Below are 13,776 nucleotides of genomic sequence, written 5' to 3' on the forward strand. Positions count from 1 at the left end.
TGACTGATCGTTATCAGTTTGTAGATTTAGATGGTGACCATTCCTCATGTTCTCAAGTTGAGTTTGGTGTTCCACAGGGTTCTGTTTTAGGCCCACTGCTTTTTTCCCTTTACATGCTTCCTCTAGGCAACATAATTCGTAAACATGGTATTAGTTTTCATTGTTATGCTGATGACGCACAAGTATACCTTTCAGCAAAACCAGATGAGAAAAAAACAGTTTACTAAAGTTAAGCAATGTGTGCAGGACATAAGAGATTGGATGTTAATTAATTTTCTTCTGCTCAATCCTGATAAGACAGAAGTTCTAGTCATAGGACCACAAGCAGCTAGAAGTAAGCTTTCTGATTACACTGTGATTTTAAATGGCCTTTCTGTTCCATCAAGTGCAACAGTAAAAGACCTCGGTGTGATTATAGATTCAAGCCTTTCATTTAAAGCCCATGTAGATAATATTACCAGAATAGCATTCTTTCACCTTAGAAATATTGCCAAGATAAAAAATATATTGTCACCAAATGATGCAGAAAAACTAGTTCATGCTTTTATCACGTCTAGGTTGGATTATTGTAACGCCTTACTGTCTGGTTGTTTAACAAGGTGCTTAAACAAGCTTCAATTAGTCCAGAATGCAGCAGCGAGAGTCCTCACTCGAACCAGAAAATATGAGCACATCACCCCTATCTTATCCACATTGCATTGGCTTCCTGTGAAATTTCGCATCAATTTTAAAATACTACTCTTGACGTATAAAGCATTAAATGGTCTCGCGCCGCAGTATCTGAGTGAACTGCTACTGTCTTACAATCCGCCACGCCTACTTCGATCAAAGGATGCAGGCTGCTTGTCAGTACCGCGTATTATTAAAACTACAGCAGGGGGCAGCGCTTTTTCTTACAAAGCCCCAAAGTCATGGAATAGTCTTCCAAATAGTGTTCGGGACTCAGACACAGTCTCAGTGTTTAAGTCTAGGCTAAAAACCTATTTATTTAGCCAAGCATTTTTATAAATAGATTTGCCTTAGGTAAAGGAGCAGATCTGGGGGACTCCTTTTTCCTCTACCTATCTCTCTGTCGAGCTATACATGTCGCTTCTGAGCTGCCAGTGATCCAGACCCCCTCTGCCCGCTGGACCTGTCTAAGTCATCCTGGAGTCCTGCTTCTGGTTGGAGATCTCATCACATTGATGCCCTGTGTGGTCTGCCTGGAATGCGTGTGGTTGTAACGCTCAGGTTTTATTTTAGAGCTATTTACACTATTACGGGGTCTAGAATCTAAATACAGGCTAATATTACCTACTTCCGGTGTTGCGCAATCTTCGCGGAGCAAGATAAGACACACGACAACAACTTCACAACCAAAGCAAAGTGTATTAAATGAAAAAGACAAATAAACAAATAAGGTGCACCAACAAAACAATATATACAAAATATATACAACTATAAACAGTGTGTGGAGTGTTTGCGTGTGTGTGAGTGCGGATGTATGAAAGTCCAAGTCCTTGTTATTGTAAGTGTGAAATGGTGTATGGGAGAGATGGCTCGGCCTCACCGGTAAAAGATGTATCATCCGGGAGCACGAGAAAACGGAACGAGAAGGGTACTGAATGTGTCCAATGAAGATTAATCCAGTCATGGAAAATAATCCACCGTAACAACAATCAAGCTCTCTTTCTCTCATTCAAAATGCAGCGCGCTGTCTCATCTCTCCGTGTCGGCACGCTTGCCGGTTCCGGCTTTATACCGGCGGACGTGACTCGACGCCGCTTCCGGGTCCTCTTGCGCTGCGATCGCGCATGCTCGCGAGAGCTTAACCCTGTGACCAACACTGTCTATGGGGACAAGTAAAACCAGATAAGGCATCTTTCTGTGCACAGGTGAGCAGCATTAGCTCCGTAACCCTTTCCCTGTTATTCAAATGCCCCTTTATGTGGCTGCGCTACATGGTAACTGGGGTTGGTTCCACTTTTCCATGAAGGTGGTCCTGTCCTCGACTGATGCAGACAGCTGTTCTCTGAGAACCTGTGACTTCAGTCGCTCAATAGTTCAGGACTGGAATTTCTCACATTCTACCTGAGCCTCCAGGAACAAACTGGACTTCAATCTTACACATCTCCTCTTATACTCAACTTCCAGTCTCGCATATTATTATGCACATCAATCCCTGCTATCTGTTTTCACCCAGATGAGGATGGGTTCCCTGTTGAGTCTGGTTCCTCTCAAGGTTTCTTCCTATTACCATCTCAGGGAGTTTTTCCTTGCCACTGTCGCCGTCGTCCTAGGCTTGCTCATCAGGGACAATCATATAATTTTGATTCATACACATTCACATTTCATACAAACTTAATTCTTTTGATTGTGTAAAGCTGCTTTGTGATGATGTAACTCATTAAAAGCGCTATACAAATAAAATTAAATTGAATTGAATATAACAGTTACCTCTCTCAGCAGAGCATCTCAGTAAAATCCTGGATGAACCCTGATTTTACAGTGACCTCTCTCAGTGGAACATCACACTCTGCAACCTTTGTTGCATCATTGAAGTGAAGTTTCTGATTAGCCTGCTTGGTTAACGAGAGGTTTCAGGTTCCAAGTCAGAACATAATTCCTTGTCAACCAGATCTTGTGTTAAAGTCTTTAGGCAAATCCTTGTTTCCCAGACTCATGCACATCATTCATGCACATCAGGTTCATTCTGCTTCTACAAAAACATCTTAAGTTTTGAACAGTACAGTTCTTGAGATAGGGCGCAGAGATGACGAACGGCTCCTTATGGGATTGCTCACAAATCACTTTCAACGCTGCTTTAATAGAGATGAATTGAAGGATCTTTTACTCAGGTCATGAGAACAATGTGAAGGAGGAGTTCCTGCAGCCTATTCCAGCCTTGATTTCCCCTCTCTGGATTGCATTAAGTAATCTTTATTTCTCACCAGAAAAAAAAACTCATTTAGGACAAAGCATTTACCAAGACCTCAGTTTGTTAAAGTTAACTTCATTTAGGTAAACCTAGCTGAACTCAACACTTAAAACTTTAAAATGAGGAATATTATGGCAGTACTACATTATTACAAATAAATTGGCTGTGCAAAATATTTAACTTCACAAAATTAAAACAATTAAACCTTTTAAAATAATATACGTTAAACGAGCATTCTGGTCTCAATTCTGACTGTCCTTGCACATTTAGGACATGGAGTGCATTACAGACATATTGTCCACAAATCTATCACCTCTAGACAACCAACCCAGCTCTTTTTTTTTTTTTATTGCCTAGTGTGTTGTTTACGCTGTTCCCATACAGAAAGACAATATTTTGAGCACTTTGGTGGCCACCTTAAAAAATTTGAAGTTATTCTAACTTCATCAAATATTTTATCTGTTCTCAGTGATAAAATGTTATGCAGTAGGGTACCTTTGTAAAGTATCGGCTACCTGGTTTGTCTTGCGTGGCCTGAGTTTAACGACCATCGGCTGGACGGCCGGGGTCTGCCAACAACTCATGAGGCTCGGGGTCTACTGCTAGCCTCGGATCGGATTGGATCGGCTCGGCTCGGCTCGCGCAGCCTGGGATCTCCTGTCCATGGCTGGAGGATCCGATGCTACCTGCGGTGAGGTTGGACTCGCGAGGTCTGGAATCTATTGCTCTGCCTTTGGCTGGTCTGTCTGCTGCTGGCTGCAGTGAAATTTGGCCCGTGTCGCCGGGATAAACTGCAGTACGGTCGCAGCTGCCTGGGAGTGACTGTGCTCTGAGAGATCTGAAAGACCTGTCACCAGTTCAGGATGAACTCACTTCTGCTCTCTACTCTGCTGGTATGCTTTATCTGTGCTATTGCTTTTAATTCTCTCCTTGCTGCCACGGATGTGAATTATATTTCGGGCTGGATTATGTCTCTTTTTTATTCATCCTCAGTTTTGCACTATTTAAACTCTTCATATCGTCTTCCCGCGGACATTTATAATTCATGTGCTTCCTTGAAAATTCTGCGCCGTCCTCGTTATATCCATCGGGGGTCTCGACGCAGTTTCTGTAACGGCGCGCAGCGTGCCTCTCTTGGCTATATTCCAGTGATCTCATCGCATCGTTTGTCTTTGTCCAATTCAGCTGTCATCTTTAAAGACGGTAAGTTCTGTTCGGCAGACAATGAGGATGGCCATGATAAATGCAAGGTCTTTATCAAACAAATCGTTTATTTTAAATGACCTTTTTACCACAAACTCGCTTGATTTTTTTATTTGTGACTGAAACATGGCTGAAAGTGGACAATTTATTATCTCTGGGTGAACTTGCGCCTCCTGATTGTGCCTTTTTTAGCACTCCTAGACCTTCTGGCCATGGTGGCAGGGTTGCTACTGTTTTTAAAAGCCACTTTAAAAACAATAAAAATAATACAGATGTGTACTCTAGCTTCGAGGTGCAGTTAATGAGGATCGATATAGGAGGTCCTGTATTATGTGCCTTGGTCTACAGGCCTCCTAAGTTCAACAAGGACTTTATTGAGCAATTTTCTGCATTTCTTGCTAATACTGTATCCTGTTGTGATAGGCTGCTGATTCTGGGAGATTTTAATATTCATCTGTGTTGTCCATCCAAACCTCTGGTGAAAGAGTTTTTATTCCTCATTGAATCTTTAATTCTGTCACAGTTTGTTTTTGCCCCTACTCATAACTTGGGCCACACTTTGGATCTGGTACTGTCTCTTGGTGTCCCTATAACAAATCTGAGTGTGATTGATGCTGCTTTTTCAGACCATCTGCCAATTGTGTTTGAATTTGATTATGATTCTCCCACTCCGACTTGCCCTAAGACTGTAAGTTATTCTCGGTTGATTCAGTCTTCCACTGCCAGTTTATTCTCTGGGCACTATCTAGCAAATTGTGTAGATCCTGTGTTTTTTGATAAATTAAGCATAAAAGAGATGGTGGAGGTTTTTACTGATTCCTGCTCCATTTCTATAGATTCTGTAGCTCCTCTTAAGCTTAAAAAAGTGAAGGATAAGGGCTGCACTCAGCCTTGGTTAAATGATCATACCCGTGTTCTAAGACAGGAATGCCGTAAGGCAGAGCGCAAATAGAAAAAGGACAAACTTCAGGTCTCATATGAGTGTCTGATGGTAAGCTTAACCAACTACCAGAAGTCAGTCAAAGAGGCCAGATCTGAATTCTTTTCCAAGCTTATCGTAGAAAACGCTAATCGGCCAAGAATACTGTTTAAAACTATTGATCGGTTGCTAAATCCCCAACCTACCCAATTTCCTGATCCATCCAAGCAAACCTGTGAGGATTTTCAAAATTTCTTTGTAAACAAGGTACTGGATATCAAGGCTTCTATTAAGCCAACACCATTTGATTTCCCATTATGCAGTTCACCAACAGATAGGTTAACTTCTTTTCACCCTGTTTCCTCTGAACAGCTCGTTGAGCTCGTTGGTAAAGTTCAAACATCCAGCTGTGAGTCTGATGTCATTCCTACTCCTCTTTTTAAGGAAGTGTTTGTAGCACTGAGTCCAGCTGTAACAGCTATCATTAATAATTCCTTGGTAAATGGAGTTGCTCCAGTGAGTTGGTTCATCCTCTGCTAAAGAAATCTAATCTGGATCCATCTGTCCTCAGTAATTTTAGACCTATTTCAAAATTGCCGTTTATCTAAAAAAATTTAGAGAGAGTGGTCTATAGTCAGCTGGATTCCTACATAAGTACCTGCAATATTCTGGATACTTTCCAGTCTGGTTTTAGATCTTTGCACAGCACAGAAAGTGCGCTGTTGAAAGTTACAAATGATCTCTTGCAAGTCCTTGATTCGGGCTCTCATGCGGTTCTTGTTTTATTAGATTTAAGTGCGGCATTTAATACAATCGATCATGGTATTCTGCTGCATCGTTTAGAAAACTTGGTTGGAATTCAGGGTACTGCTCTTCAGTGGTTGGCCTCATATCTCAAAGGAAGATTATTCTCGGTGTGCATTGGGAAATTCACATCTTCGTCGGCTCCTCTGTCATGTGGTGTGCCCCAAGGGTCTATTTTAGGCCCCCTTCTCTTTTCTCTGTACATGCTTCCCCTCTGAGCCATTTTCAAAAAATATAATATCTCCTACCACTGTTATGCTGACGATACCCAGTTTTATCTTCCAGTAAAAACTGACAGCCATGCCTGTTTGAATAGGCTGCATAGCTGCTTGGAGGAGATAAAATCTTGGATGGCGTCAAATTTTTTACAGCTGAATGAAAACAAATGCAAAACCCTGATTTTAAGTCATTCTATAAATTCATCTGCTTTTAATTTAGGATCTATCTCTGCCACTGTACAACCCTATGTAAGGAATCTAGGTGTTGTAGTAGACTCGTTACTGAACTTTGAAAAACAAATCGGTACGGTGATAAAGGGCAGCTTCTTCCATCTGAGATCGATTGCGAAACTGAAACAGTCTTTGCCTCATAAGGACCTAGAGACAGTAATCCATGCTTTTATTACATCACGCTTGGACTATTGTAACTCCCTTTATTATGGCTTGCCTCAAACGTCCATCTCTCGCCTGCAAATTGTACAAAATGCTGCAGCAAGGCTTCTAACGGGAACTAAGAAGAGGGATCACATTTCTCCGGTTTTAGCTTTGCTACATTGGCTGCCTGTACAGTTGATTTTAAAATAGCTGTCTTTGTGTATAAGGCCTTATCTGGACTCGCACCGAAATATATTTCTGACCTTTTTACTCCTTATACACCTCAAAGAGCACTCAGGTCTAGTAGTCAGCTTTTCTTAACTGTCCCACGTTGTCGCTGCAAAACTAAGGGGGGCCGGGCTTTTTCAACGGCAGCCCCCAAACTTCGGAACAGTTTGCCTGAAAAAGTGAGATTTGCTCCTTCGCTAGCTAGTTTTAAATCGATTCTTAAAACTTATCTTTTTTCATTAGCTTTCAATTAATGTTATTTTAAGGCCTTGATGTTAATTTGTTCTTATTTTATTTTATTCTCTTTTATTTGATTTGTGCTTCTTTTATGTTGTCAAATCTGTATTTTGCTGTACAGCACTTGGGTGCAACTCTGTTGCTTTTAAATGTGCTTTAGAAATAAATTTTGACTTGACTTTGACAATGTCATAATAAACAGTACACATGCTCAGGGGTGTTGATTATAGCAGTGAGCGACACACACGAAGACCAAGCAAGGGAGAGAATTACCCACAGTTCCGTAGCACACACGAGAAAAAAACTATTGGCTCAGTTCTGATCACGTGACGCTCAGCGTCAAAACGAGAAGCACATGATACTTGGCACTCGTAAACCAACACTTGCTCATTTTTCAAGTGAAAATTTATTAAAAAGGTGCAAATCAACAAATAAAGTTCATCTTAGTTATGATTGAAAATAAACTGCTGCAACTCCTGCAGGAATTACAAACCCTGCTTGTGAGATATGATGTCTTCCAGGACACTTGTATTCTAGCCCAGTTCGACTTGAGTGAAACCGTACAGACGTTGCGAAGAAAGCCTGGGTGACTTGAACTTTTTTCCCTCTTAATTTGCTCTGCAACCCTATGTGTTGAATCTTACCTGCACATGGGCAGAAAAACATTGAAAAAATACAGTTACCGGCCAACAGCACTCTCTTATCCCCCCATAAGAGAGTGGGCATAAGAGAGTACACCACTGCTGCACCACTGCACCACTGTGACAAGGCTGATCATTGCTTGTGAAAGCAAAGCCATGTTTCCAAGACTCACTACTTTACATGTTAATTCCCTTACAACAAAACCATCTTAAAACATGAAGAGGCCAGGCAGATGTAATACACCAGGTGCAAATCAACAAATAAAGTTCTTCTTACTTATAATTGTAGATATACTGCTGCAACTCCTGCAGAAAAACATGGAAAATATACAGTTACAGTACCTGCCAACAGCTCTACCTAGTGCCCGCAATCGATATAAAAACCTGATATAAAATAGCATGGAAAGAGAGCATCCTGAACTATAGAAGAGCTCTCAGTGCTGCTAGGTCAATGTATCTCTCCACTCTTATAGAAAATAACAAAAATAATCCTAGATTTTTATTTAATACCATAGCTAAATTAACTAAAAACAAGACCAATGCAGAAATCTCCACAATAACAACATACAGTAGTGAGGATTTCATGAACTATTTCAATAACAAAATCATAAATATTAGGCAAAAACCAGACAATTTAAGTGATACAGATGATAAATTAATCACATTACATCAGAACCTAAAATACTTTACTCCCCTTGAAGCGAGAGAACTAAATTCACTCATCTCTTCTTCAAAATCGTCAACCTGTGAATTAGATCTTATACCAACACATTTTCTTAAGCAGATAGTTCCAGCAGTAACAGAACCTGTTAAAAGTAGTTAACTGTTTACTCAGCAGTGGGTATGTTCCTAAATCCCCTAAATAAGCAGTTATTAAACCACTAATAAAAAAAACTGATCTTGGCCCCTGTCAGCTTTCCAATTACAGGCCGATATCAAACCTCCCCTTAAAACTACAGCAGGACCTCTCTCAGTGGAACATCACACTCTGCAACCTTTGTTGCATCATTGAAGTGAAGTTTCTGATTAGCCTGCTTGGTTAACGAGAGGTTTCAGGTTCCAAGTCAGAACATAAATTTTTGTCAACCAGATCTTGTGTTAAAGTCTTTAAGCAAATCCTTGTTTCCCAGACTCATGCACATCATTCATGCACATCAGGTTCATTCTGCTTCTACAAAAACATCTTAAGTTTTGAACAGTACAGTTCTTGAGATAGGGCGCAGAGATGATGAACGGCTCCTTATGGAATTGCTCACAAATCACTTTCAACGCTGCTTTAATAGAGATGAATTGAAGGATCTTTTACTCAGGTCATGAGAACAATGTGAAGGAGGAGTTCCTGCAGCCTATTCCAGCCTTGATTTTCCCTCTCTGGATTGCATTAAGTAATCTTTATTTCTCACCAGAAAAAAAAACTCATTTAGGACAAAGCATTTACCAAGACCTCAGTTTGTTAAAGTTAACTTCATTTAAGTAAACCTAGCTGAACTCAACACTTAAAACTTTAAAATGAGGAATATTATGGCAGTACTACATTATTACAAATAAATTGGCTGTGCAAAATATTGAACTTCACAGAAAGTCGAAACCAGTCCAGAACCTGTCTCAATTCTGACTGTCCTTGCACATTTAGGACATGGGGTGCATTACAGACACATTTGTCCACAAATCTATCACCTCTAGACAACCAACCCAGCTCTTTTTTTTTTTAATTGCCTAGTGTGTTGTTTACGCTGTTACCATACAAAAAGACAATATTTTGAGCACTTTGGTGGCCACCTTAAAAAATGTGTGCCTTTTGTTTTTCAAAATTGTGATTACAAGACCAATATATACACAACATATCAGTTCAATTCATTTCAATCACATGCATAATAGTAAGAAACAAAGTCAGCATTCAGTGGAAGATTTTAAAAGTTCCTTTTCATGAATACCAAAACCAAACACAGAAAGAATAATTTTGTTAAAAATAAATACTATTTTTGAGGAGGATGGTGGACTGGGACAACTATTGTTGAAAGATTAGGGTTGCTTTTTCTTAAATTAGTATAAATTTCTAATGTCTCCAGTACATGTATTCCTGGTTGAGGAACTTGATTTCCTTACATCATCTGCATCTAGATTCATCATAAAATAAATAATACAGAGCATTTTGAAAAATATGGATGTACTTTTAAAGATTCATTGTTTTCAGAACTGGTGAAAAATTCTTGCCAGCTAAACCTTTTGTGTTCTGCTTTGGCAGTGTATTAGTTTTTAAGCACACAGTATAGGAGAGAACAATTGGTTACGGAGCATTTCTCACTGATTAAGGCCATGTCAACGTGTCAATCATTAGCCGGGTATTTTTAAAAAACAAATATTTCTACTTTGTTTTTTAAATACAGCAGAACCTTGGATTACGAGCATAATTTGTTCTGAGTGAAGAACAAATTATGTGTTCGTATATCAAACACTCATAAATCAAAGCAAACTTCCCCATAAGAAATAATGAAAACTCTGATTATTTGTTCCACAACCCAAAAAATAAATATATAAAAATAATTCATACAAAATTATACAGTAAAAATAAAACAAATTTACCTGCACTTTACCTTTAAAAAAAGTAAAAGTATATCCTGACAAATAAGTGTTTCAGTTAATGTTTGTGCTCGCATGCACTGTGTATGTGTGTGTGTGTTCGAGAGGTTAAAGATCCCCTTATTCTCTCTCTCTCAGCCTGCACTGTTTGTGTGCAGGCTGCACACACACACACTAACAGACACACTGCTCTGTCGCGATTCTTTTGAAAGGTAAAGTGCGAGTTAATTTGTTTTATTTTTACTTTACAGCAGTGAATCCACTGTGTCTGTGTGTGTATGTAAGAGAGGTTGAAGATCCTTTTTCTCTCTTTCTCTCTCTGTCAGCCTGCAGTTTGTGTGTCTTTGTGTGTGTGTGTATGCGTCATTAGACACCGCGCCCCTCCCCTCCTTCTCTCACCTTCAGAAAGTACAACTTTTATACACACACACACACACACAAACACAAAATAAAAGATGCTTTACACACATGTGGTCACAATGTCATAATAAACAGTACACATGCGCAGGGGTGTTGATTATAGCAATGAGCGACACACACTAAGACCAAGCAAGGGAGAGGATTACCCACAGTTCCGTAGCACACATGAGAGAAAAACTTTTGGCTCAGTTCTGATCACGTGACGCTCAGCGTCAAAACGAGAAGCACATGATACTTGGCACTCGTAAACCAACACTTGCTCATTTTTCAAGTAAAAAATTATTAAAACATTATGCTCGTCTTGCGGAACGCTTGTAAACCACGTTACTCGCAATCCGAGGTTCCACTGTAATTCTGTCCACACGACCTATGTTTTAAAAATACCTCCTACATACAGATGTGGTCATTAAGACTGCACGTGTTTTCCCGCGGGATGCCTCAATTTAGCGCGCGCCGCGCCGCGACTTGCCGTAAGCAACATTCGGGAATTTAAATAAATGTGTTGTGCTTCACTGAATATCCGCCAGATGGCGCATGGAAGGACTTTATTTAAACGCCGGACCAAGTACTATACAACGAAGAATTGTGTATAATTACTTAGTCTAAAACAATATTGTTCCCACTGCTGAAGCAAACATGAATTTTATTTTGCTTTACAACAGATCTTTCATTATAAATGTGTGTATATGTGCTTCATATTATTTTCATAATGATGAAATGAGATGCCCAAATTCGTGCTTTAAAATTCTTAATAAGTTTCTTATATATTTTTTGTAATGTTTTAACAGGGACAAAACAGTGAAAGACATGGCAATGTCTCGGTTTACATGGTGTTGAAATTAATTTAATTTCCTGATAGTAGGCTATCTGATAGTCTTAACTATGCGAATGTCCTGATTCGTGAATATGCCAACATATCTTATTTAAAACGTAAAAAATGTGTCGACATCATCAGAAGACATGACTGAACTATATATATTATATTATTAAGTAAATATTATCTTATGACCACAAACTTTTTCGGGCTTTTTATAATAATCATCATATTTGCTGTTTGTGTCCAGCATTTAATAATTATTTCATACATTATTTAACCACGGCTGGAAATAATAGCTGGAATGTGATGTGATTGTGAATTCATGACTGAAATAAAGCAATTTGTCTTTTGTAAAGTACTTTCACTTTACAAAAGGCAGCGTTTTTATCAAAAGGTTGATAAACGTGTGTTGTACAGTATATACACCGCGACAGCGCGCGCAGTTACTCACTTCTCACCTTTCATGTAGGTCTGCTCGGACTAATTCATTTTAAACCCCTCAAAACTGCGTGTATATACAGCTCAAAACCTCCATCAGTTATTAAAGATAGCATCTATTTAGAGAAAAAGCCCCAGTCATGGTCCAACTCATGTTGAAAAGAATTTATAAACGGTTTCTTAACGTGGGCTATTGTTTTTTTTTTACTTATAGTATTTGTTAATTTAATTTAAATGAGGTTTGGGCTCAGGACTTTAATTCGGCATCGTGATTCTCCTCTTTAATTTACTCCATAGTTTTAATCAGCGCTCAGCCGCATGCATGGAGTTTTCCAGAGCGCACTGGCAGAAGTAGACTAATGATTATGAACGCGTCGGGAAAACAGCAAGCAGACTGACTCTGACCATTTAAAAAAACGTTTGCGTTCATTTTCTGACGCGCTCAAGTTCACCAAAAACAATACAGAACAGCGCACCTTATTTGCTTTCAAACATTTATAAAATCACGTTTTTTCGTTATTGTGAGTGCGCTTAAATAAAAGTTGAGTCTTATAAAGGCATGTAGTCTTATATAGTTTTATTATATAGTTTTTGCACATTAATCAGAGTCCTCATCTGTTACATTTTTGAGGACAATAGTTTTTTTTCAGCCTGTCACGGCGTGCGCCCAAATCAATATCACTCCTCGCTCACTAGTTAGGCGGCCTCTCCTTCAGATATGCGAAGAAGCGGGGCTGCGGAATTAAGCACGAATAGTGAAGAAGAGCTCTCCTTGCTAATGATCCCGGGTTCATTCGCGCTATAAAATACTCAGGGTTTGTTGGTTTACAGTGGATTTTACTACGCGGTGTGAGTGAGACGCGCGCACACAACGCGGAAGTGCGGCATGCAAACGGGCCCCAGGGACTTCAAAGAAGAGCCAGCGTGAGCGGACGGAGGCAGGAGCTGCTGTCCGCGGATGGCCGTCGTACTCATATTTTATAGCGCAGGGTGAAAACCCGGGATCATTGGCATGGATGAGCTATGTCCAGCTCTGTACCAGCATGTCATGTGGGCATTATAAGACTAAAAAGTGGCAGCTGGCACGCCTAAAAATAGACGCAGGTTAATTTTTTTATAGTCTAAATTAAAATCCTCCTCTTTAGTGCCTCCTATTCCTATTAATCCTATTGTTCTTTTAGTGTCACTGTGTGTGCTTACAATGCCAGACAACATTCAAATGCAAATTATTCACTCTCCCCAAGTGTGAATCAGCTGTTCTCACCTATACATATTAACCTATACGTTCTCACCTAAAGTGTTTAGGTAAAATTCCACCTATACAAGTGTGACAAATATGCAAAGAAAAAAAATAGGAAGGGGCAAATACTTTTTCATGGCACTTCACGTGTAGTCAGATTGTTCCACTGGGCTGAAACTGTAGCAGGTGGAGTTATAGCACTTTTCAAATCACACTTACTATACACTGATATGAATAACTTTGAATGATGAATGCTACGTTAATATGATCTCGGGCTTGCTTCACATTATAAAAGCAAAGCGCGGAGTTTAGTCCGAGATCAGGGAAGTACGTGATGTGGTGGAAAATAGGCAGTGGCGGTTCTACACTGAATTGCTCCGCGGGCGAGACTCCATCCCATCCCCCCCAGCAGCGCCACTTCTAACCAACCAAACCCCCTGTCTGAAGTCTGCTCGGTCTTGTTAATTTGTTTTAAAACCCCCAATTCTGTGAATTCCCCCAGCAGCGAAACCGGTTTGATGACTTCACACCTGTTGTAAAGGTGAGATGGGGGATTACAGTAACTGTGGGTGCGCTTCACCTCGGAGCGCGCTGTCGCGTTGTATTCAATGAATAGACTAAAACAAAATCATGTTTGCTTCAGCATTGAAAACAACATTGTAATAGATTAACTTTATTAAAGATTATACACTTTTGTATTCTTTGTCCACACACGTGGGCAATTTTTGGATATTGATCC

The sequence above is a fragment of the Clarias gariepinus genome, chromosome 14, assembly GCF_024256425.1.
Source record: "Clarias gariepinus isolate MV-2021 ecotype Netherlands chromosome 14, CGAR_prim_01v2, whole genome shotgun sequence".
Taxonomy (NCBI): Eukaryota; Metazoa; Chordata; class Actinopteri; order Siluriformes; family Clariidae; genus Clarias; species Clarias gariepinus.